This window comes from Varroa jacobsoni, unplaced genomic scaffold (genome assembly GCF_002532875.2).
Source record: "Varroa jacobsoni isolate VJ856 unplaced genomic scaffold, vjacob_1.0 scaffold_790, whole genome shotgun sequence".
Lineage (NCBI taxonomy): Eukaryota > Metazoa > Arthropoda > Arachnida > Mesostigmata > Varroidae > Varroa > Varroa jacobsoni.
The window spans coordinates 73689-96861 of NW_019213692.1; the positions used below are offsets into that span (position 1 = coordinate 73689).

At 43.2% G+C, this 23173-nt stretch overlaps 1 long non-coding RNA gene across 1 annotated transcript; it reads right to left on the reverse strand.

Moving 5' to 3' along the window:
* Window positions 1–9663: 9663 nt before the first annotated feature.
* Window positions 9664–22458, reverse strand: LOC111263783 (uncharacterized). Its single transcript, XR_002682436.2, has 4 exons — window positions 22032–22458; window positions 21481–21623; window positions 10753–10899; window positions 9664–10432 (listed from the first exon to the last, which is right to left on the reverse strand). It is a non-coding gene; the product is annotated as an uncharacterized LOC111263783 (long non-coding RNA).
* Window positions 22459–23173: the final 715 nt, after the last annotated feature.

The following is a 23173-nucleotide window of genomic DNA, read 5'->3' on the forward strand; positions in this document are numbered from 1 at the left end:
ACGTTTTCGACCGAATTTCAAGCCGGCTGAACCTCGAAGCCAGGGCGGAACCTTAACACTGTAAGCAACACACATCTCGAATACACATTTAGCCATATGGTACAGTGACTCGTCGTACATGAACGCACTATTCCCATCCGGGTACCGTTCTCGCAGCTTCGAAAGCATTTTTCTTCTAAATTACCTCACTATAGTCTCGCTGGCGAAATGTGTGGCATCCGCATGGCGAATACAAATCACGGCCCACGCTAGAATTTTGCCAGAATGTTTAACCTACTGAATCATACAAATGTAATGAAATATTTTAGAAAGGATTGTAGACGTGTTACTACTTGAAATGTTAGAATGTGATTTACCTAAAAAAACAGACCCTTTCATAGATTTCAACTTTACAGCCTTGGAGTTGCTGACTCCATTCGAGACGCGGATAGCTATACGCGCCATTTACTCGAAGCTTTTGACTCATTTACGGCGACTAGAACCTTTAATTTCGATACCAACCTAGTATGGGTCCAGTGACTCGGCGCTCTGTCACCCTCTGACACAGTTGAAAAACCATTGCAGATCCGTCTTTTCGTAGTTCGCCTACAGTGGACCTGTTTCATCGTAGCGTTGTGAACTATTGTTGATTTCTGTTTCCTATTTTTACTGATGACAAAGGCTCTTTATTCTTTACCCTCTGAGCTGGGTGGGCAACTACGTATTCCGAGATTCCGACTTACTCAGAAAATTCTCCTTATTATCATTTTTCTTGTATAAGTATAGCTATAAGGGCCCTCTGATCTCTCGTAGATTTTGTCTATAGTTAAAAAATACGAAAATGATCGAAATTGACTTCGCAATAATAATAACGTTGTTGTCATCGACCAGATCAGTGTAATCTTCAATCATCTACGTCTACAAGACAAAATCGGATATCTAAATTGTGCTTAATGGCTTAAATATTCACGCGTCGTGTCGTGACCTATCACACATCCCAGTATGTGCTTCCGCTTCCACGCCACTTTTAGAAGATCGTCTAACGGCCGTATCGTCACATGTACTGTCATTAAAAAGTTGAGGGGGCAAAGCTTCCATATAACAGATATTTAATTTGGGTAGAAAAATAATTTCTGTCAAGTGCAGTAGTTCTTGCTATTTAATTGGCCAATGTTTGCCCTTTGTCACTGCCGCCCAACCAGCGATCAATGCTTTGTTCAGCCAGAGGTTCAGCCTTCCAAAGGATCCTGCCGTATACATATTTTCTAAATGATTTTCCGTAGGGTCACTGCCACGAATATTTGGAATCAGTGAGGTTGAAGGTTGGTACTGATGTTATGAATATCATTTTGAAGTGATAACGCAACATGTTACAACAACTAATATTTTTTAACTAATAATAGTTAATTTTAAAGGGAACTAAACGACTAAACATAGTACATTAAAAAAATGAAAGAAAAGGCCCTATCTATATATATATATATTTCTTAGCGTCAGTTCTAAGCTACAATGGAATACGTCTCGTTGCCAGTTTTAACCAGCAGCTCTTTGTATATCCTCATTGTAATAAATGTGTTGATGGCATTTGCACACCAGTCCGTCCAAGGTTCCGGCGACACCGACCCCAAGAATTGCCAATACTGCAACGAACTCTGTTCTACATAGGCGGTCTACTGCTGGACGCTCCGCTTCGTATTGGGATGGTTTATATATGCCAGACACCTGCTATGCAACAGTTGCATTTCCCACCTGCCCGACAATCTTGATCATCGCGTTCGTATAGCTTCCAACAACCAATTTCAACGAAAGACATCATTTTCGGTAAATGATGATAAGGCTTGCTGATGTCCACGAATGATCGTAGCTCGAATCGTTATTCTGCTCGTTCTCTGTTCGCATATGTTTAGCTCTTCGCGCCTTAGATCGATTCTTGCAGTAGTCTTTCCAGCAGCCTGCCAACGTATATCGGCCTAACTTTAATAACTATAAACTAGTAACTGTGTAACTGTGGCTATCAGTGATAATAAAATTCAGACAATTAGTTTCATGAATTCCTAAGCTACCACCTCTTATCGTTATTGGTCTATTCGAGTTATTAGGGTAGAAATTTTTATTACTAACAATCATGGCCCCAACGACAGGCATCATAACATACGCCGAGATAAATTGATTGGATATTATTGATTGGATGATAGGAGCTAGATAGATATCTGCTATATATAATGCATCTGTTGCGTTAATAAGAAGATAAAACATCACTGTTGGATCTTTCGTTCGCGGGGGTAAAATCGTACGCTGGCAGGTAGAGAAAGGGTACGACTTATGTATGTTGTTCTTAAATCCCTCTGTTAAAGGACCGGACCACTAGGCGGCCGTTAAAGCTTAAGGCATTTTCTAACTGTTTTTTCTATGATGATGGCACTATCTTACATTGTCTGTATCGTTTACAAACCCACGTGAGTCTTTGACAATACAAGCTTGGCTGGGTTGGGCCAGCGCTAGGTTTGCCAAGCCAATCGGAATCTACTGCTACTTTTATTGATGTTTTAGGAATCGCTTTGTGTGTGAAATCGGCCAATAGCAGCTTACAGCGACTGGAAGAACTAACAACGCGACAGTATCAAAATTAGCTAGTTAATTAGATAGTTGGCCTTCCAGACTCATTTCAGTAGCTCATATGTAGGATACGTTCGGTGGTTTCCTTCAACCCACTATCACTATTGAAATCGCAGTGCTATAAAGTCGAGCTTCAGTCCAGATCGAGCTATCGTCGTCACCAGTGCCGTTGCCCACTGAGGCAGCTTTCACCACCACCATGCGTGCTGTCGTTGCCCTCCTCCTCCCAGACTCCCAGAACCTCAACAGGACGATGCACTTTTAAACTAGCGCTGGACCTGCCTTTTTGCTTGGTCTGCGAAGTCATATAACTGCTATACGAAACGACATTATACTATAATGCCAGGAGAAAACAGGGATACCAATGTGTGGCTTAAGTGAGCCCCAAGCTTGCTTGCGTCGTCTTGTCGTGCCAGGTCCTATATGGTTTTGGCTGCTGCCTCCTTGTTACATTATTTTGTACTATTGTTTGACATCCTGACAGAGTCGCAACAGGGAACGGCATCGCGTCGAGACAGGCGATGATGAAACGGATTTCAGAAAACTCCTAACCAATGCCGAGATTCTGCTTGACCAACGTTTCGTCAGCTCGTTTCATCGACATAAAGACCAGGCGACCAATCAAAGGACCGCTCATCCGTGCGAGTAGGGGCAGAGAGCGCGCTTGAAGAAGGGGATCGCAAGTCATCGACTCGCGCGTCGCTTTCTAAATAATACAGAAGTTGAATCCGCAGTATGAGGTGCCAGATATGCCAGTGGCGATGACCAGTTCTAGTGAATAGTCAAGCAACCTACCTTGCCGCGATACCACGCCGAATTCTGTTCCATTTGTGTTTCGACAGCGTAAACCATTACCACTTTTGCCACCCTCATTGGAATGCTTTTTTTTTTCATTCTTCGGTGCTGTTTGACAACGGCGTCGATCTTTTTCTAGCAGCAAAAGACCGCGTCAACGCTGCCTCTGCCACCGCCGTCACGGCCGTGGTCATTATGAAGGCCCATTGCGTGCAAGCCCTGGCCCAGTCTGTCTGCGTACTGCTGCAAGTGGCGGCTGACTACCTCCCATGCCCTCGCTCTCCTGATCCAGCCCTCGCCGCTACTGCGACCGCCAACGCCGCCATGTTGAAAACAAATTCTCCGCTGTGCGCTGCTGCCGCTGATGGCCCGAGCGTGCGCGACCTGACTCGTACTAGCGGCAGGATGAAGTAGAAGTTGCAGCCGCGGTAGCAGTCGTAGAGCAGCACGCAGCTAGTAATCTCCCACAGTGTTGTGTATGTGCGTGGATAGGATTAGATATAAGAAGCGGCAAGAAAATCAGACGGGACAAAAGGCTCGCGTAGTATCGTATCTGTCTTGCAAACTCTTGCCAATAAGACCACGACGAAAAGCTCGGTGCAGCGGAAATACACTGAGACAAAAAGGTGGGTAGTACGTATCGCTGCAATGGTCGCACGAGCAGCGGAAAAGACAATGGCAACAGTAATAACTAGGTTAAATTCTGTGCGTGGAACCGGCGGCAGTCACTCGTCAACGCGTCAATCTCCGGCACGAAAAACAGTTAATAGAGAACTGCTTTCGTACTTTGGACGCCCGACGTTGAAGATGGTAGAAGGTCGCTAGAACGTCAATTTCAGCTATCATCTCTGGTGAAGCCGTCATCGATGCGTACAGCGCATCGAGATCTCTCTGATTTGTTGCTGCGTCCTGCTGCACGGATCGCGAGAGTCTCAAGGCATTGCTGCGGGAGGCCGCGCCCCGCAGGGCCCCGACCAGCTCGAACGTAGTATTCGGAGGAAGGAGCTGAGTGCTTGGGTTCCCATTGTGTGGGCTGATTGGCTTAACATTGAGTGAGTGCTCCGAGGAGCCGGCTAAAAAAAATTGATAGAGGAAGACGTACGAATCAAAAAAGAACGAGACGGATGAAAAAGCCCAGAAGGATTCAGTGTTGCATCGTAGGAATAACCCTGCAAGCTTCCGTTCCCTCTGCCTGACAAAGGATTACATATATATGTATATGTGGGTATAACAAGCATACATTTGAACTCATATTTGTTCAACATTTCAAAAATGTCGATCTGAACGAATAAGGAATAGAGTTCAATTTGCGGTTGAACTGGGTTCTATATATAGTCGAAGGCGGTCCATTCTCACTTTTGTTCGGGCCTTTGTGAGTGTGTTAGTGGGCGTGCGTGTGCATGAGATTTGTGTTACTGATGTGGTGGTACCAGAAATTGTCAAATAACGACAAGGTCAGAGGTGGTCGAAGGCGCGCTAAGTTTTTCTACGATGCTAACTACTGCTAACGTCGAGAAGTAAAGCTGAATTGTCTTTTTACCCTAATCTGTTCTGCTCTGCTGCAGTAAGTGCGTGGTCACTTGGTTCGGCGTAAACTGTAATCCGCGTAGGCCGAACTTTCATTCATTGTTGTTGAAAACGAAACGAAGATTGACGCCGCCAAAGCCTATATATATATAAACATACATAAAGGGAAGGCAAGCGGTAAAAGGTAGTGTTGCGCCCTGTTGCTTGATGTCTGTGTTACTTGACGTCAGTGTCGTAGCTCCGTCTCTGTGGCCTTCATATTGTTAGTGTTCGTGATAGTTGTATTAGTCGTGAGGCGCGAGCATCGCCACTACTATGGCTGCTACTACCGGTAATCGTGTAGCATAGTGACGCCTGCTCTGGTACAATTGGTGGGGTGCCGCGGCCCAGGGGCTCCGAGCCCTTCCGCCCCGTCACTGCCTTCTCTTCGCCCCTGTCTTCTTACGGCATTCATTTCTCGACAACCAGGGCGACGACAACAACAACAACAACATCAACGGCGAGAACGGAGAAGAACCCGTCTAAACAACCACTGGATCGCCAGTTCTGTGTGGACCCGTCTGTAGACTTCTGGAACAATAATAACACAAACGACGACAACAACGATCAGAAGTGATCAGCTCGTAAGTTTTTTGCTTTCTCAAATCTCTTCTGTTCTTGACCAGCTCGTCGTGATGTATCTTATAATTCAATACAGCAGCAGTAACAACGACAAAGGACGATGCGTTTTTACCATCGCCATAATTTATGTAACTTTGATTATAATCCTTCCCATGTCTACCAGCACTAAACCGCGACGTCCTTATAGATACAGACGATTCAGGCTCTTTACCAATATGAAAAATATATGGTCCAATCTTCGCTGTTCCGAGTTTATTTTCATACGTACATTGCGGCTCAATAAATACAACACCGACCTATACTAAGACATCGGTGCAGTGTCCGGGAGTATATATATAGCGTCAGCAGCAGCTAACATCTTTGTAAGTCAGCTCCAGTCGTCTTTAGTCAAAGACTTAGCGGTAGTATGTGCGACTGCCTTCGTTCTCACCCCCTAGTTCCCTCACTTCCGTCTCCTAAAAGCGCAACCCATAAGCGTATCCTAGCAAAATTCCTTCCATTTGATCTGACCAGTCTCCAGCCCAAATTCCTGAGATGTGAATGGTTGGCCTGAAGGACTGCAAAACCGGCTGGCCGGGCGGTAGACGAAGGAATTTCATAATCTGCTGCTGCTGCTGCAGCAGGTATTACCAGTACCGCGTTCAGCCTGTCAAAGGACGGTAGAGATGCCAAGGTAGGTAAGGAAACAGGAGACGCAACGTGCATGAACATGAACATGAACGCAAGACAGCTGCTATTTCTCCTGTGATGCTGTTCCGTCTGCATTCTTCAAAAGGCCTTAAGCCGTTCTGTCGGACCTCATCCTGTCCTGGGATTGGTGAGATGGTAGAGACCGCAACATTCTGGCATAAAGCACGGCACAATGTGAGGGACACTTCCCGCCAGTTGTACCGGAACTCGGCAGACGCACACAGGACAAAGATAGCCGTGTTGAACCTCTTGTTTCCTCAGCATCTATATCCGCCTTGAATCTCTTCTCACTTACTCATTCAAGTTTATATTTCATAAAATCTGTGCACAGCTCGAACACCTATACACAGATACGAACACTTGAGTACATGCTACTTCACTTTCTATCTGGTATATTTGCGTCGACAATGTCGTAGTTGTCGCCCCCACTTTCGACCCACTCTTTTGCTCTCTTTGAACTGCGAAGAGAGTCTTCATGTTCATTAGCTGCGTCTGTCTGCAAGACGGGATCTGCACTTTATCAGAGCAAATCGAGGCTGCCGCAGCGGACAGGTGGGTCTCCAAGAGCTTTTCGGGGTGATCCAGACGAGCCCACCCGCTGACGGCCCTCTTTCTTTCTCGGACTGGTAGTTCGCGTATGGCACGTAGAGCCTCTTCACCGCCATCGTCACTTTCTAAACATACCTAGCCAATAAAAACTAATATTGGCGAACAGAAGCGCATGTATTGGCGACTCAGTTAGGTGCAGCTCTCAGCTTGCTAGACATCGCCAGGATCAGCCGCGCTCATCGGTCAGGTCACTGCGTTAAGTGGTTTGGACTCAGGCAAGCTAAGGCCCCACTAGGACATGAGTTGTTTCCAAGCAATAATAAGAGTAGTAGTTGTACTAAGAGCAGTAATTTGATCGTGGAGTAAGATGCTGCTCAGATTTAAATTGAATATAGCGTGACAGAGCAAAACTGAAGGAGGACAAATAGGCCACACGAGGTCGTCGCGTATTGTTTTCCCATAATCTACATTCTTGCGGCCCGTTCAGTCCTTCCAATTACTGAGGGTCGAGTTTCGTTTTGTCAGCACCCTACGAATAAACTAGTAGGGAAAGAACAAGCGCCTACGACGCAGACTTCAGTGTCGCTTTTATACATCTGTATCCTTTTCTCGATTTGCCCATTGTTCTGTTCCTAGCCTCCAATCGACGCATCTCCAACAACAGCGGTCGAACAGCTTGCTCAGCATGGAATATGCGACTCGAATTGTTTGCCTCGGTTCAGCCCGTAGCTACTGCTGATGGCGCCGCCGTCAAGACGCCGCTTTCGCGACCGCCATCGCATAGCCACAAAGTTAATATCTTTGCCCTAAACGCATGCAAACCCGTTTGTCGACCCGTTCGGCCTACGGATCACCAGTCGACCTACCCATTTTTTTTCATTTTGCACATACCATTGAAACTGCTATAGCCAAACCGTCGCCATCGCGACTGTCGCCAGTATATGATGGCGGCATGCCCTGTCCTCATCGTAAGGTCCTACGACCTATGGCAAAACACTCATTGGATTGGGCGTATATAACGATAAGAGCATGTGCGTGGTGTAACAGGGGCGTCACATGACCCGCCCAGATGTGTGGCTGCCCATTGCTGCTGCTGCTTGTCGTTTGGTCTGTAACTCCGTAAAATCGATAGCTATGGGTGAACGATGATAATGATAGATGGGAACATTTATCGAAGAGGACTAGTTGGAGGTAAGGATTGACCGGAAAGAGGGAAAAGTTCTCTTTAAGCTAAGACGTTGCCAGCTGTTTACATCGCGGTATCACAAACATAAAGCCCGAACTATTGACTTCTCAGGTAACTAGGTCGAACTAAAAAAAACAAAGTTATATAGACGTGACAAGGAGTTATCGTTCGTTCATTGTGTATATAACAGCGCCTACATTCAGGTTCCCTGTTGCTTGTCTGCGTCAGTTTCCACTGTGTTGGGGTGCTTGCGACGTTAGGGGCCAAATGGAGAAGTGGGAACGAAACAAAAAAAGACAGCGGCAGCAGCGACGCCAACGTACAACTCATTGCGGTACCTCGATGCAGTACTGGTAGCAACGTGCATTTACTACGATACGGTAGGCGCCTACGCTATCTCGTAATGGCAGAGAAGCGACTATTTCAATTCATGGCACATCCCAACTGGGCTCTTACCGTCACCGCGGCTGAATTACTACTATCCCGTGCATTATTTTCTCTCTCTCTCTCTCTCTCTCTCTTGAATTTTCAAGATATCCGGTCGCTATCTACCTACCTTTTTTCCCTTTTCTCTTTTTTTGGCTCACTTCCTTTTCCACGAACGGCGCCCACCTCTAAACCATACACCGTAGCAGTCACTACAAGAGGCCTGCGTTCGGAAGTCAATCCGCTCTCCTTTTCCCGTTGGCTTTAAACTTCACCTCAACCTCATGAGGGAGGCGCTTTCGTCAACTACTGGGTGACGCCTGTAGCACACAGTAGAGATCTTTCTATATTTACTCGAGCAGGGATCGTTTCGTGCCAGCCAATTGACATGGGTCGTATATCGTTTTGCGTCACAAGCGAAACAAAACCCAAGCTACCATCCGATGTATACGCTCTTATAAGTTTTTCTAAGCACCTTCTTTTTTTCTGTTTACTTCATTTTTGTCTGTGCTGCCACCGGACCAAGCGACACACGTTAAAAGAGAATCTATTGTTTTTATATTTGGTCTGTTCTTCTTCGTGCTTCTAAGTATGATTTCACCCCTCTTCCCCCCATCTCCCCATCTCTCTCTCTCTCTCTCTCTCTCTCTATATATATATATATATATATATATAATGCGTAAAAAACAGTGTTAGGTAGCGGTATCCAAAGCTGAAGGTTCTAATTTAGGCATGCGTCATTGTGCATATTCGTTGTTCCGCCCTCTTCTCTACCTGCTATTAGACAAACGATAGAAGCCCAACTCGATTCATCTGTGGGCATGGATCGCCAGTAGCACCGGCTCGCTTCATCATTAGGCGCAGCTTGCACTCTACTTTTTTTTATCCTTACTTAATTAATCTGCCGTGGACATTTGCTGCTCAAAGGTGTGTTCCAGTTAAACATGAAAGATTCCCTCAGTCGCTCGAGGATGCGGACTTGGCTCATGGCGTCCAGAAAATACACAGTGGCGTACAGACCGGCAAATACTGGCTGGTCATTTTAGCACAGAAATACCCGGATGATCTTTCTGGCACCTCTGTAGAGACGATAAGGGAAAAAGATTTAAATATAACTAAACCCAATCCATGCAGAAAGAGATAGACGTAAAAAAAAAATGCATACATGTTGACTTAAAGATGACTTTCTATTTCCTGCGAACGGCAAACAAATGTTCTACCACTGATCAATCGTATAGAACGGTTGGCTTTCGAAATGATTGTAAACACGCGGTAAACATGGGTTCACACGACCGACCAGGAGATATTTATGCATTTAGTCGCATATTGTAGCTTTCCTTGACTTGATTTAATACGAATGCACAATACCGAAACACTGAGCAAACACGTCTCCTGGTAGCTCGGGACAACAGTGATACCTTTAATTTTATATATAATTCAACCTTCTTTATAACTTGCAACAACGATATTCTGGATTTGTTCCTAGTTGAGGCTAAGCAGCAACGATTTTATTTAAGTACTTAATTAGAAGTAACTAACTACTGCAACCATAATTAGCCCATCACTCATCAAACAGATTTTTAAGAGATTGATTATTATATACAATTCTTATCATGTATTTTCATTCACCGATGGGCGGGATGCTTTGCGCGACAGTTTGAAGCTGAGAGGCTTCAAGCAAAACGTAAGCCGAGCGAGAATAAACGTTTTTTTTTTCTCTTCTTGTTGTCATAAAATTACATGCATTGTGGTTCTCCATTTTTTTCACAATAATTTACAATGTTCCTAATCCGAAATACATTTACGTCCGGTACCGCTAAGCTGAACCCCAACACAAAACGAATTGTTTGTATGGCCCGTTTCGAAGACAGAAATCTCATGTGTCTTTAGGTTTAATAGGCGAATACGTCATAACCTTAACACTCTTGGAACTTCGGCTTCTTGGAAACGCTGGCGTTCGTGTGATTGGCCAGATATCTCGCTAAGTGATATTCCGGTAAAGTAGTAAAGCAAATAATTTCACAGCTTCAAAGACTGGGCCTGCTAAAGAAACATGCATTTAAGAGAAAACTGTCATGAAATCTCGGGTAAGAGCAGTTCAAACAGGACTGTAACATTATAATACCATAGCCGCAACTGTTCTACATTTGGTTGTGGCCTCGGCTGTTGTAATAAACATTTGTAAACCATTATCTTCACTTCATTGACAGTAATGAAGGCTGCAAGATCAGGCTCAGCAATGACCGACTGTCTCATCCTTATTGGGAATCTATTTTAAAGCGAATACTGTTGTTTGTATCCAAAATGCATATACATATATATGACAATACTTGCCGCCAACAATTTAGCTGGTGAATATATACCTGCTGACATTTCTCAAATCTTATTCGAGAAGCTTTGCTGAACGTCCGATGGCCGACGATTTATGTTTAGTTCGCACCATCAATCCGCTTTGATACCGCTCCTTCGAGTTAGTCATTTTGTCCTTGTTGGTCATCAGCTTAAGCAACCTAAGCGACAATGTGAATGTTTAATTCCGCAAAATTTATTATTTAAATTAGTAATTAGAAAAAAAAGATCGCATGATTTTTAAGCATCCCTAACTCAGGCTTATAATGCTTAAAAAAAAGCAAACATTCCTATCGAAGTAAAATTATACTAAAGGTTTAACACCGTTAAAAGCTTGTAATTACGAGATCGTTTACTTAACTCCAATTATGAATAGATTTGAGCGCTCGTAGCGTAGTTTGAATCCAACGCCGCCTAGCTACTGCAGCGCCCTCACTATGCACAGTTAGCAGCAGAACTCTCTGGGAAATGTAACATGGTTCGAACGAGCCAGGTAGAACTAGACGTATGAAGTGAAGAAAAGATTTTCAATTAGGCAGATCTCCCAATTACTCTAAGACAACGTTGCTCACCATGAACATATAGTGTTGATTCGACTAGCTGAATGTATCCCGTGATAGGCGACTGATCTGAGCGTTCGACCTCTCGGATTGATTCTTCCCTAAACGAATTTAGTTTCAGCCTGTCGTATGGCTAAACAAGTGCTCCGTCTGTATGGCTACGGCAGGATCCGGAAATTAATCCGATCATTATCATCAGTATTTGTTGATACTTTATCAAACAAAAACAGGAAGCCTACGTAATGCCACGGTAACATAATCATTGGGCTGTGCCATTGTTTTTAACTAATAACCGAAAATTTACCATCTATTAAAGTGAAATTCAGTTGAATTGAACTTAAAAATACGATTTGAACGAGACCCCTTACTTTGAGCATCTAGGACCAATTGTATTAGATTTTTACAACTGTAGAAGTTGCGTAACTATGACTTGATGTAGCTACACAGCAAGATCCTATACAAAATACGTCATTTCGAGCTCAAGAAGTTTAGACGACAAAAAATCACTTATATTTTCCCCAAATCTTTTACGTATACCCTAATCGATATCACAGCTGAAACACGCAAGGCTTTAGTGAGTAATTTGGAGTTAAGGAAAGGTTTAAATCGGCTTTTTACCCACGAGACAGGTCGGTCTTCTTTGATTTTGTGGAGTCCCCTTTTTGCTCTCGTGTGCTCCAGTAGATAGCTGCTCCATAACAACAAATAATAAACCCTCAAAGGGCACTCAACGTCACCATCTGCGTTAAAAACCCAGAAAAATTTATCTATAGTCTACAGTAGTCATTTTGAGCGCCTCTGCTCCTATCTCGAAAACGAGCTCCTATGTTTGTCCTTCCTAGATTTCTCCTGAAACTTCAAGCCTTACCTGTTTTCGAAGACTATCGCTCTATACATTTGTATATATGTGCAGTCTTGAAGACTTGAACGCCACCGATGGTGCGTGCATCCCCTAATATACCATATATATATTTGGCATTATGAGCAGTCTATCTGCATGTGACATTATAACAGTAGGGTGATACCGTCGTACTTTCGATTCTGCATATAATTTCTGTAGGAACGAATCTGAGCTTCTTTTTAAAAAGCATAAGAGTATGTATTTATGATAGACGCTCATCGTCTTGAACAGAATAGAATACGACTGCATCGCGTAAATTCCAATGTACAGGACCTTCTATAGATATTATAGGAATACGCATAGGCGCGTTTACTGCGGCTGTACGTACGAGCTGTGTGGAGCTGCTGTCTCATTGTTCAATTTAATTCTAGCTTTGTTGACAGAATAAGTTCAGGGCTCTTCTTTCTACGAGGATCTAACGACCAATACTTGTTCGTGCGGCTAACTAGTCCCGCCCACTTTAGTAGACATAATTGTTCCTTCGAGTTATCGCAGGACGACTCGGCTGCTTGCCAATTGCAACAGTAACGTCAGCGGCAGCCGCAACTCCAGTCAGAAGCTTACTGAAAGCAGTGTTCAACCAGGAGGAATGCGTAAGGATCACAGCTTCTTACTCTTCCCTACCAATATGGTGTCTAAGGGGGCAGTAACAGAAGCAGGTATATCACTAGTACGAAACATAGGATACTAGAAACTGGAGCTGGAATGAGGGGTCGTCGGGGGGCCGTACAAATTCGTTTAGTGTTATCGACAGCCACTTGTTGGGAAAAAGGTTTCGCGCCGTCGAATGAACTCAGCCCGCTAGCACAGTGGACAAATAGACAGTCAAGCAGGCGGGTGGGGCTCAAGGAGTACGCTCCTTGCTGACGGAAGAAGAGCTAGTAGGAGCGGCACCTTCACCACTAGCCGTCCGCATCCGCCGTCGGTACCTCTAGTTCGGTTCAAGGATTTGGGGGTTCCCGCAACGGGAACAGAGGCGGCGATGATTTGAAGTGGCGGGAGTGGCAGTGTCGGCTCAGTGAAAAGCCCTGCTTTCGCCAGATGTGCTTCGTCAGGAATAGAGGGTTAGAGTGGGAAAGAAAAAAAATACCATGGGCGAGGGTAAGCAGACGCGAATTAGTGAAAAATAGTTAAAGGAAAATGAGTTGGAGATGAGGCTAGATGGAGGAAACAACACCGAGTGGGTAGCATTGAGGATGAAGAAAACGTTCGATTAGCCAAAGGAGTGGCCGGCTGACTGGGTTGCTGGCTTTCTAATTAGAGAAAATATGGCAGCAGCAGTAAGGCATATGGGAAAAAACGGGCCTTAGGCCTTTCGCACTTGAGGTCATCCGTCCAAGGTGGTGCGGGCTGGCTGAAGGAAGCGAGCTAAAAAATCACTAGTTAAACGCCAACGCGAAGCTATCAAATGCTGTGCGGGCTTTGCATCGGAGTCTGGGCATTTGAAAATGATACCGTTGAAGTAAATAGTAGAAGGCTAACATCATAAGACACCCACTGGCACCCTTTTCCACTCGGATGTGTCCATGCATGCGTATTGTACAGTACGTAAGTAGCTGCCATTACTGATGATAGGTCGATACACGGCTTCTGTGTCTAAATGGTTATTGGAGCGGCAGTGAAGGCGACGGAAATAGAAGTGCATTATAGCCCTCCTATATATACATTAATCTAACTAACGGTGTGATCAGATCGCCTCCAATTTGAACAACTCAGCAACGTGGTAAGTCTCACTGAGAAGCAAAGAGATAAACGAATTCCACAGCCAAAAAAACGCGTCTATTGATACATGTTTGAAGAGCACAGCTTTCTATGAGACGAATCGGACTGTACGCCCATCGTTCAGGGCTTTTGGCAGGAAATCACACTGATGGAATCTGATAGAGAGAGAGAGAGAATAGGCCCAGTGGAAGCGTCTAGTAAGCACGCTTTTACTGTTCACGCAATATGTGCAATAGGTGTCACATGGAAATCTGTAAAATCAATAGTTTTGAACCTTTCCACATCGGTCCTTTCATAATGATGCTAGAAACCGATCAGAAGCAAACGCTGAGGCAAGACGCATTTAGTAGCGCTGAAGTGTTGGCTAACTGCTATGGTCCTTTATGGCGTAGATTATTACAGGCAACGTTACTGCAATTTATAGTAGAGCTTTACCTTATCCTGTAGCAGTGTTATTATTTAAACTAATACCTTTGATGCCTAGCCAGAATCTGCTTAATGCCTAAGTCATTTCGATCACCGCCTAGTTGCGTACATGTTAGCGGAGCTATGTGCGTAAATAAGACTCGCAAACAGGTGTCGAACCTCGTAAGGTTCGTTTTATACGTAACTATATATATATACATAGTTAGAAGAAAAAATTAGGAGTATCCTGCAGACTACAGGGGTTTCTTGCGGATTTAGCACAACCATGCGAACCATTACTATAATCAACTGGGTCTGTTATATTAGGTGATCAAGTTCTACCTGCGAATAAGCCATCTGGATTGTTTACATAGAACAAAATCAATCAATGTGCCCATTTATCGTGACCCAAGTGTTACTTCCTGTTAGAGAAATGATTAGAAAATGTTTCATTTAGCACCCCCTGTCAGGTGTGATAGCTAATGCTTCGCCTACAGTTTAAAGTACGTATAATTGCTTGCGTAAAATGTACGCAACGACCCCCTCCAAGCTACCGTTAGCCTAACTATCTGAATGAAAGACTGTTTAAAACTATGCCGATGTTTGCTATGGAAGGATGGCTTTAATAAACACTTCCTGATGAAAGATTGCATATCACGAAGTCCAGCACGTGATCTTTTCAAGTTTCTTTTAAGGCGAAAGGCTAAACATATGGTCTCGCCTAGTAACAATGAACCCTTTATTTTCTGACGATTCACGAACGCCTGCTGCTAGAGCCGTAATGAGATTTCATGAAGGTTATCACCGATGGCAAATAGATATGTTGTGTACAGCAAGTAGGTTCGTTTACTTCGTATATGTCGTTAATCTAGTAGAAACATTTTCCATAATTCATAATCCAGTACGCTAGTATCCAATAAGGATATCTTTGAGTCTACAAAGCACACGTCCCTAGGGGACTCTCTTATATGCGTATTTGTAACGCGTACGAGTTTTTCTGTAGCCTTGACGTATGGAAATTGCAAATTCATATGAGCAAGTTTAGTATTAATTCATTAAATATTAATACGCACCAATATTTTTTCGAGCGTGGTGTGCGTCCAGCGTTTCCTGGCTCAAACGAAGCGTAACCAGGATTCTTATATACAAGAAGGATTTACCATCATGCTAGTAAACTTAAGTTTATACTAAACATAAGTTTATGCATTTTAGATTATTATTATTAAATGAACGAGAAACTTGGAACTTGAGCGTTTGATGCGTGCTGCCTGTAACAAAATAGTGCCTTAAACGGTGTTTGAGTGCTAATCTAAGTATATAGAACCTGTATAGTTGAACATCCTAGCTGGGATACGATCTGCAAAGGTTACTTGGGTCTCATAGAGAAGTTATTCGGACCAGCATATTCGTTCGAAATATAAAAGCAATATGTCAAAGGTAAACAGCCGCGCCGTATTTAGGCAGGTTCGCTGAACGCCTCTTCTACGTAGAAGAAAGCCTATTGAGCTTTACAACAAAGATGGCCTTGCGGCATGTGGAAAATGCAAGCGAAATTCCGTTTGTTGCATCCGTGACTAGTGGAACCCTGTTGTATAAGATTTAAACTTCTTCACCGAGCCACGGAGGGTCGCACTGATCCAACCAGAACGACGTTACAATACCGTAAATAATCAGGTTAACGAATATTTTGCATGCGTTGTATTCCACATACGCGAATATATATGAAAGGTGCCAACCAAAGCGAAGGACTACCTGGGCTTAGGTGAGAAAACCTTCCCTTTACGTGCAGTTGATGATTATCATATCGACAGTTTTTCTAGATGTGACTTGAAGATAATGCCTGGCTTCTTATAGCAAAGACAGATAGATATTCGTTATATAACATATAGGTAAAAAAAAAACAATAATTTACACTGGGATTACACACTTGTAGAAGCGTTTTAAATATAGGTGTCTATATGGTGCTATATATGATGGAAATCTATATTGGTCTAGCTTGTTAGAGCTGCTGGTTATTTTTGTCTTGAAGTTGCGTCGATTCGCAAACGGATTTTCAAGCAGAGAACGTCTACATGTAGACTGGTGAGTTACACAAAGTGCCCTAAGGACCCAGCATGCTTGGGTGTAGCCATATATACTGCGTAGGAACTAAGAAGCATGCGCCCATGTGCAGCGCAACCTATTAGACAGCTTCTGTCATAAGTAACCATCGAAGAATTTCAATAATATAATAGGAACATAAATATCTTCTTTGTGCTATAGCGCACAGCCGAACGACGTTTAACGTAACACTGCATGCACACAGCGGTTTTCCGAAATGGTCTCCAATAGGAAGCCACCACTGAGAATAACAGTACGTGTAAACACAAAAATTCCGACCAACTGTTGGCTGTCACAAGTACAAATACCACTAAGGACAATCAAGATCTGGATAAAAGGGATATTCAAATAAGCATCAACCGTAGCAGCAGTGCGGCAAACAACCACCACGAGTGGGGATATTCAGCATACATCATATGTAAATGTTAGAGGTCGAGAAGGCGTACCAAGAAGTATTGAGCAGCTTGGGGCCATCGTAAGTGGCTACTTCATAGGATACGTGCGAGACAGAAATGAAGTTTGTAAACCTCATATAGTGTAGCAGGTATGAAGAAAAGAAAAAGCAAGTTAAGGTAACGGATATCGGCGGTGACGGCTCGATCATTGAACACTGAGAAGAGCCAATCGATGGCAAACGGACATACGGAAGTGCCTTGTCTAACTTCACGTTTCCGTGCTTTTCAATGTTAGCAACGTTTGTGGTCATTTCTGACATCATGAACAGGTAATTAAGAAAGACTAACTCACAGATCAGGAACCCAGCGTCCATAAGCTGGCTGCTTTATGACTCGATCAGTGCCGAGTGACGCCCTGAACAAATCCGCCGAAGTTCCTTGAGTGTCTCACCAAATTAAGCCGAAGCGCACCCACTCAGGTACTGCAGTAGCAGTAACTGTAAAACTAGCAGGCACAATACTTCGAAGCCTTAAATTAATCTTCTCTGATGTTACAAATTATCTTTACCCTCTCTGCGCTAGACAGCCGCTTCTCATGCTTGTTTACCGATCCTGCTAGATAAGAACGAGCGGCCGGGATGGCAATAAAAGGGGGAAAACGAGGAGGGGAAAGCGAAAGGAAGGCGGATTCCGGAGAACGCGGTCCGAATACAAATGTGAGCTCCATAGGCGAAAAAAGCTAAACGGGTTCTTAAGGTAGACTGCTTGATTTGTTTGTGCGCCCTTTTTTTTTTGTACAGACCACTGCGGTTATCACTGCGGTTTACGCTGGTCGTCATTGCTGTTCGTATAGTCCTTTAAGCCCGCCGTCATTACCAGCCTGTTATCGACGAACAGTTGAATCTCGGAAGCATTCATCCTGCTCTTTCGATCTCTGCTTTCTTTCTTCTAACATAAGTGCTTGGTCTGGCGCAAGTCGGTGTTGTCAACTCTGTTCACGTCGTTGTCGTATGCGCCCCCATTGCCCCGCCTTCCCTTTATCATTCTCGTCCACAGGCTTCTAGTCGCCCCGGAACGTCTGCCCCGTGTAACAGACCACGGATCGTTGTTGTCTCGATCCTTCGAGCTTCCTGTGAGCCTCCAAGCCATCGCCACCCCTTGCTCTATTCGTTCCTCTTTACTGTTGCCCCACTTTGGCCCAACTGCCGTTCCGTCTCACTCGTGTTGCCTCATCTAAGCGATCTACTCTGCTCTCTCTTTCTTCGCCTTCGCCCCCGTCACCGCCACCATCACTACCTGCAGCAGAGCGGCTGCTATTGCTGCTCGGTCGACGACAACACCGGCGGTGGTGCCGGCGGCGACTGTTTGTTCGTTCCTTTCGTGTCCTTCCGCTGAGGCTTGTCGTTGAAATCTCGGAGGGAACCGCTTATCAGGTGGTGTTTTCCGTGGGATCCTCCCATTCTAGCGCGCAGACAGTGTGACTGTAGGGCTCTCCTCGACTGCCCTGATGAAGCACACATCAGTCGTTTTGGTATCGCTATATGGTGTGTGTATGTGACTGCCGTAGGAAGCTCTTCGTAAGTATCGGTGATTTTGCGGGCGTTCTGTGTGCGACTTTATATGACTAGCACCCAGATTCAGCCTGTAAAATCTATGCTGTCTTTGTGATCCAAGGCAGGCTGGTAGCGTTCATGAAGTGTGTGTATAATACAAGGCCCTCACTCCCGTTATCTCTCTTTACGCCTATTCTAGCAACTTTTTGCTGGCAGCATGACCTTCGGTTGACTGGCCAATTTTGCTCATTAAGATGATAGCCAAAATTACTTCATATTAACCTGCAAATGGGACCGAAACCGAGGTAGGCGCGTGCATATATTCTATGTGCTTGCCACACTCGGCCCATTCCGGTATACTATAGCTTGCATATATCAAGCACAGATAAAGAAAAGCACAGGAATGGGGAGATTTCTTGACATCGCGCTAGCCGTAGTACACGCATACTATAGGCGAAACATATCACTACGAGGGTAAAGGTAACATTTTTTTCTGCACTCTCAGTTAGTTAATGGAGCTGCGCACTCCAGGAAGGATATCTACAGCACCCGTTCTTTAAAAGCATTGACCATTTCATCGGAAAATTGGCTAGAGTATAACTAGGCAGAACTTGCTAGTGTAGCCTAATAAAGTCGTTAGTGCATATCCCTGCAAGAGTGAATGAGCTTATGGGTTTTATGATCGAAACAGGAGGACAACGCTTGTCGATACTATATAAGTGTAGCATTAGTTACTGCTAGACTCAGTTATGAGTCTAGCAGTAACTTAGAAATTTAACTTAGAAAAAGTAGAAATTCAAAATCAAAAATGTACGAACCTACTAATAAGATATCTTTTTCTATTCTATTAATGTGTGAACGCTACCGCACGTAAGCTGATTTATTAATCATTTTGAGTTACATATATATGTTTTTTTTTATTTCTTCTCATGCCTTTGACAACTTGGAAAAATATCCTAACGAAGACCGCTCGAATGCCCTGCAAAAATTAGGGGGATATGTGGTTTACGTGCAATAAAAAGGCCTAAGTCCTTTACATTCTATCCAATTTCCGAAAACTACAAATACCGTAGCTGTTGTCCGGTAATAACACACTCTCTCTCGACCTTTTGGCCTAATCCTAAACAATAATTCCAATATGTTGGGGTATGTTGTTCACAGAACTAAGTTGCAGAAGTCTCGTCCGATTGAAATTGAGTATTAATCTGTGTCATAACTAACTAGCAGATCAGCATCGGCACATCAGGCAACTGTACTAGGTCCTTCCGGAACAAGAAGAGGGGAGCACAGCGTACGTCGCAATAACACCACATTCATTTTTTGTCGTTGCCCCATCATTATGCCACCTTCTTTATGTCCTACTTTTTTCTATGGATTCTTGCGTTATAGCGTGTATTTACAGCGTGTAAAATACGTTTCGTAAACGGCGGTTACAGGTATATCTATCATAAACGAAGCCATCGTAGCTTGGTACCACAGACATAACGAGCGCTTCAGTTCCTAATACGACGTACCAAAGAGTGTACCACATTTCAATTAGTACAGGAATAACAGTTACGTATGTACATGCGACGTGAATTTTTGTCATAGTTCGACCATCATCCGAAATAATCAGAGAGAATTCAATTGGTTAGCCGTATTTTGCAGTAGACGTGGCTTCAGGAAAATAGTAAACCACTGTCTCTTTCAACATAATCCTACTTTTCACAGTAGCCAATGGATAACTTTGGCTCGAAGAGTTCTTGGCTAGTTATGCGTGTATGTAGAGGAAACTCGTGCTAAATAGCAAGAAACATGGGAGTCGGCGGCACATACAAATAGTAATTATAGTCAGCATCAATCTTGAAAGCACAGAACTGTAAAAAAGGTCGAAAAAGTGAAAACCTAAAATCACCGTCATTGCGTCTGTTACGTGATTAAAGCCCACACATTTTATCCATTTAATTGTATTCACAGGCGCTGTTAGTTTCAGCTTACAAAAAAAACTCATTTTATCTGCCTTAAAGGTTAATGGAAGTGCGCAAGGTAGTTTAATAATATTTGTAGTTGAAACACGTATTATCGCGTGGCAAAATGTCGTGCATTCTCCTTTCAGGGTGTTTCGACGTACTCAGCAACTCTGAAACTTCGACCTCATTTAGGGCTTCAAAAGTAGTCCGATTCTTATTATTTAATTGAGTTTATTGACTGTACAAAGCATGGCCTTCACTTGAATTTGAGACAAATGTTTCTGAACCACTACGCACGATCTCTATTCATACGGAGATGAAAGTTATGAGGGAACGCTCTATAAAAATCGACCTTTCGACTTGGACATATGCCCGGTGCTCCCGTACGTGTCTATAAGTGCATTAGCATGTGTAGGCTCACGATTTTCAGGTGATACTTATTCGTCCTTGTAGGACTCAGACTTCCTGCATACCACGTCGAGTTTATACATTTAAAGTAGGCGCAGTTCTTAACCTGTTACTTAAGACAATTGAAAAAACCTGTGTATGGATATTATCGATTGAAAGTTTCGTCGTGAACAACGTTTGCAGCCACGAAAGGATACAAATGACATCTCTGATCCATTTTTGATGTCATGTGTTTCCAAAACTATCTGAAATGGCTATCTCAGGGGGTCAAATGGGGGATATGTTCTTTGTCTGTTTGATGCTGGCCATCGTTCATAATCGACACTTACTTAGTTCTTCCCAGTTTGAACTGAAGTGAAATCGACGAAAAATATACTTTATATTGGAGAAGAAGATATCTACATTTACGAAACGCTTCTCTCTCAATTTAAAGGAAGACGTACCATGAGTTTAGTCAGTTAAAGTCGTACCGAAAAACCTATCTATTCGGCGCGTATATGTCGATGTGTGTGACTATTCATTAATGCCTGATATACTCTTCCTAGGTTTTATCTTATAGTATTTTTTTCAATTTTACACTTTTTCGTAATACATTTCGCGTTAACGTAACTGAATGAGTACGATTTGGCCGTATCTGTAATTACGCTTCGAAAGTTGCTATTACGTAACAAAGCATTATACAGATTGTTGATAAAAAAAAAATGATGCAGATTTTAAAACACAATCTTATGCTGTAAAGCAAAGCGTACCTGACAAAAATTCGTCGTCGAATATTTAAATTAAGGGACACCTTTCTGAATAAACGTCTTGGAGCTGATTCGGGCCTCGCAGTTACGTAATAGTTGCTTAAATGCCATATACGTTTTTGCTTCTCTGGCAACCGTCGGCATCACTGTTGACGACAATTGCACTATAATTTTAGTTTTCATATTCCATTAGTAATAAAAGCGCCTTGAGGTGAAGCTTGGTGTTGCTTGATGCCCCTAACTAGCATGGCGGAGCACGGACTTTGAAACAGGTCAGCATTTAAGCGGGGAATTCGTATGGGAATTGTTTTGGGCTTTCGAATGTAATTGACCTGTATTGAACGATGAATATGTTTCAACTAAGGATAGAAATGGCTGTTCAAATAGGAGGACCAAGCCTGATGCCTTACTTACAATTCATAACGAAACATGAGTTTGTTCGATATTTCGTTAGATTTTCTATAAGCGAAAACAATAAAAAGAATTGATATTGGATACGGACTATTCGCAGACTGGCTGAAAATAGATGATATCGCAGGGTTGATTGTACTTACCCTCTTCAAATCTTCAAACGATATAGGAACAAAAACATTCTACAAGTGTGATTCTGAGACTAAAACGCTTGTCGTTTTCACGTAGCAAATATAAGAGAGGCAGTGAGAGAGAGAGAGCGAGAGAATGATAGCGCAGATTGGATTGCTAAGACAACAAGTAAGGGGCGACTTTTCACCCCCTGCCAACATAACCAATATGAATATTCGTAACCGTTAGCTCGTGGTGGTACATGCAGTATTGCGCATTGTGGACAGTATATTAACTCTGCCAATGAGACGTCATTTCGCTAGAGGGATTTCTCAATAGTAAAAAAAAAAAAGAAAGACTCATAAAGGATACTCTACCAATAAGAAGTGAAACTGTTTCAAAGGTAAAATTGCCTAAAATCCGCATATTTATCAGGTATGATATCTTCATTGCTTAATTGACTCTAAATGTTTCAAATCGCAGTGCTAGCATCTATGACCTTGCTACTTAATTTGTCCGGTTAGGTTGGCATTTTATTTTTACAACTGCCATTCTTTAATTTGTAGAAAATTATACAAAAACGTATACTAACCATAAATAAAATTTAAAAAAAAAATAGAAGAAACTAATAGGAACAAAAAGTTCGATGCTCTGCAAACTTTTTGAGGTTGTCCACACGGCCTCATGAAGCATGTCTGAAAAGGGACGCTTTATAGCATTCTTTAGTAACAATTAGGAGTAGAACGCAGGTTTTGTCGGCCCGTCCGAACCGGAGAACACCGACCCAATCTCTGAGTCAGTATTTCTCGCTTTCAAATTGAAATTCAATAAATCAAAATCACTCCAAATGGTTAACGACAAACCTTATTAATGGTAAGATGGTTGTTTGTGGTTGTATATATCTTAGAATTAAAATTTGTCCAATATTTTCGCAGGTAAGAGAAACGACGTCTTAACGGGTAACTTTTTCGGTTTTTGGCGAACATTCTGCTAGGGGAACGTTTGGCCAATGCACACTACTAGATAATGCATCGGTAGCTTCCATCTTCTATCAGCGTTCGTAATAGCAATAGGAACACAGTATTTCTTATTGAACACTGTTATTATTCCACTGCCAATGTCAAACGCTGCGAAATGGTTTCTACCTATAGATCAGAGTGGTGTACTATAGCAT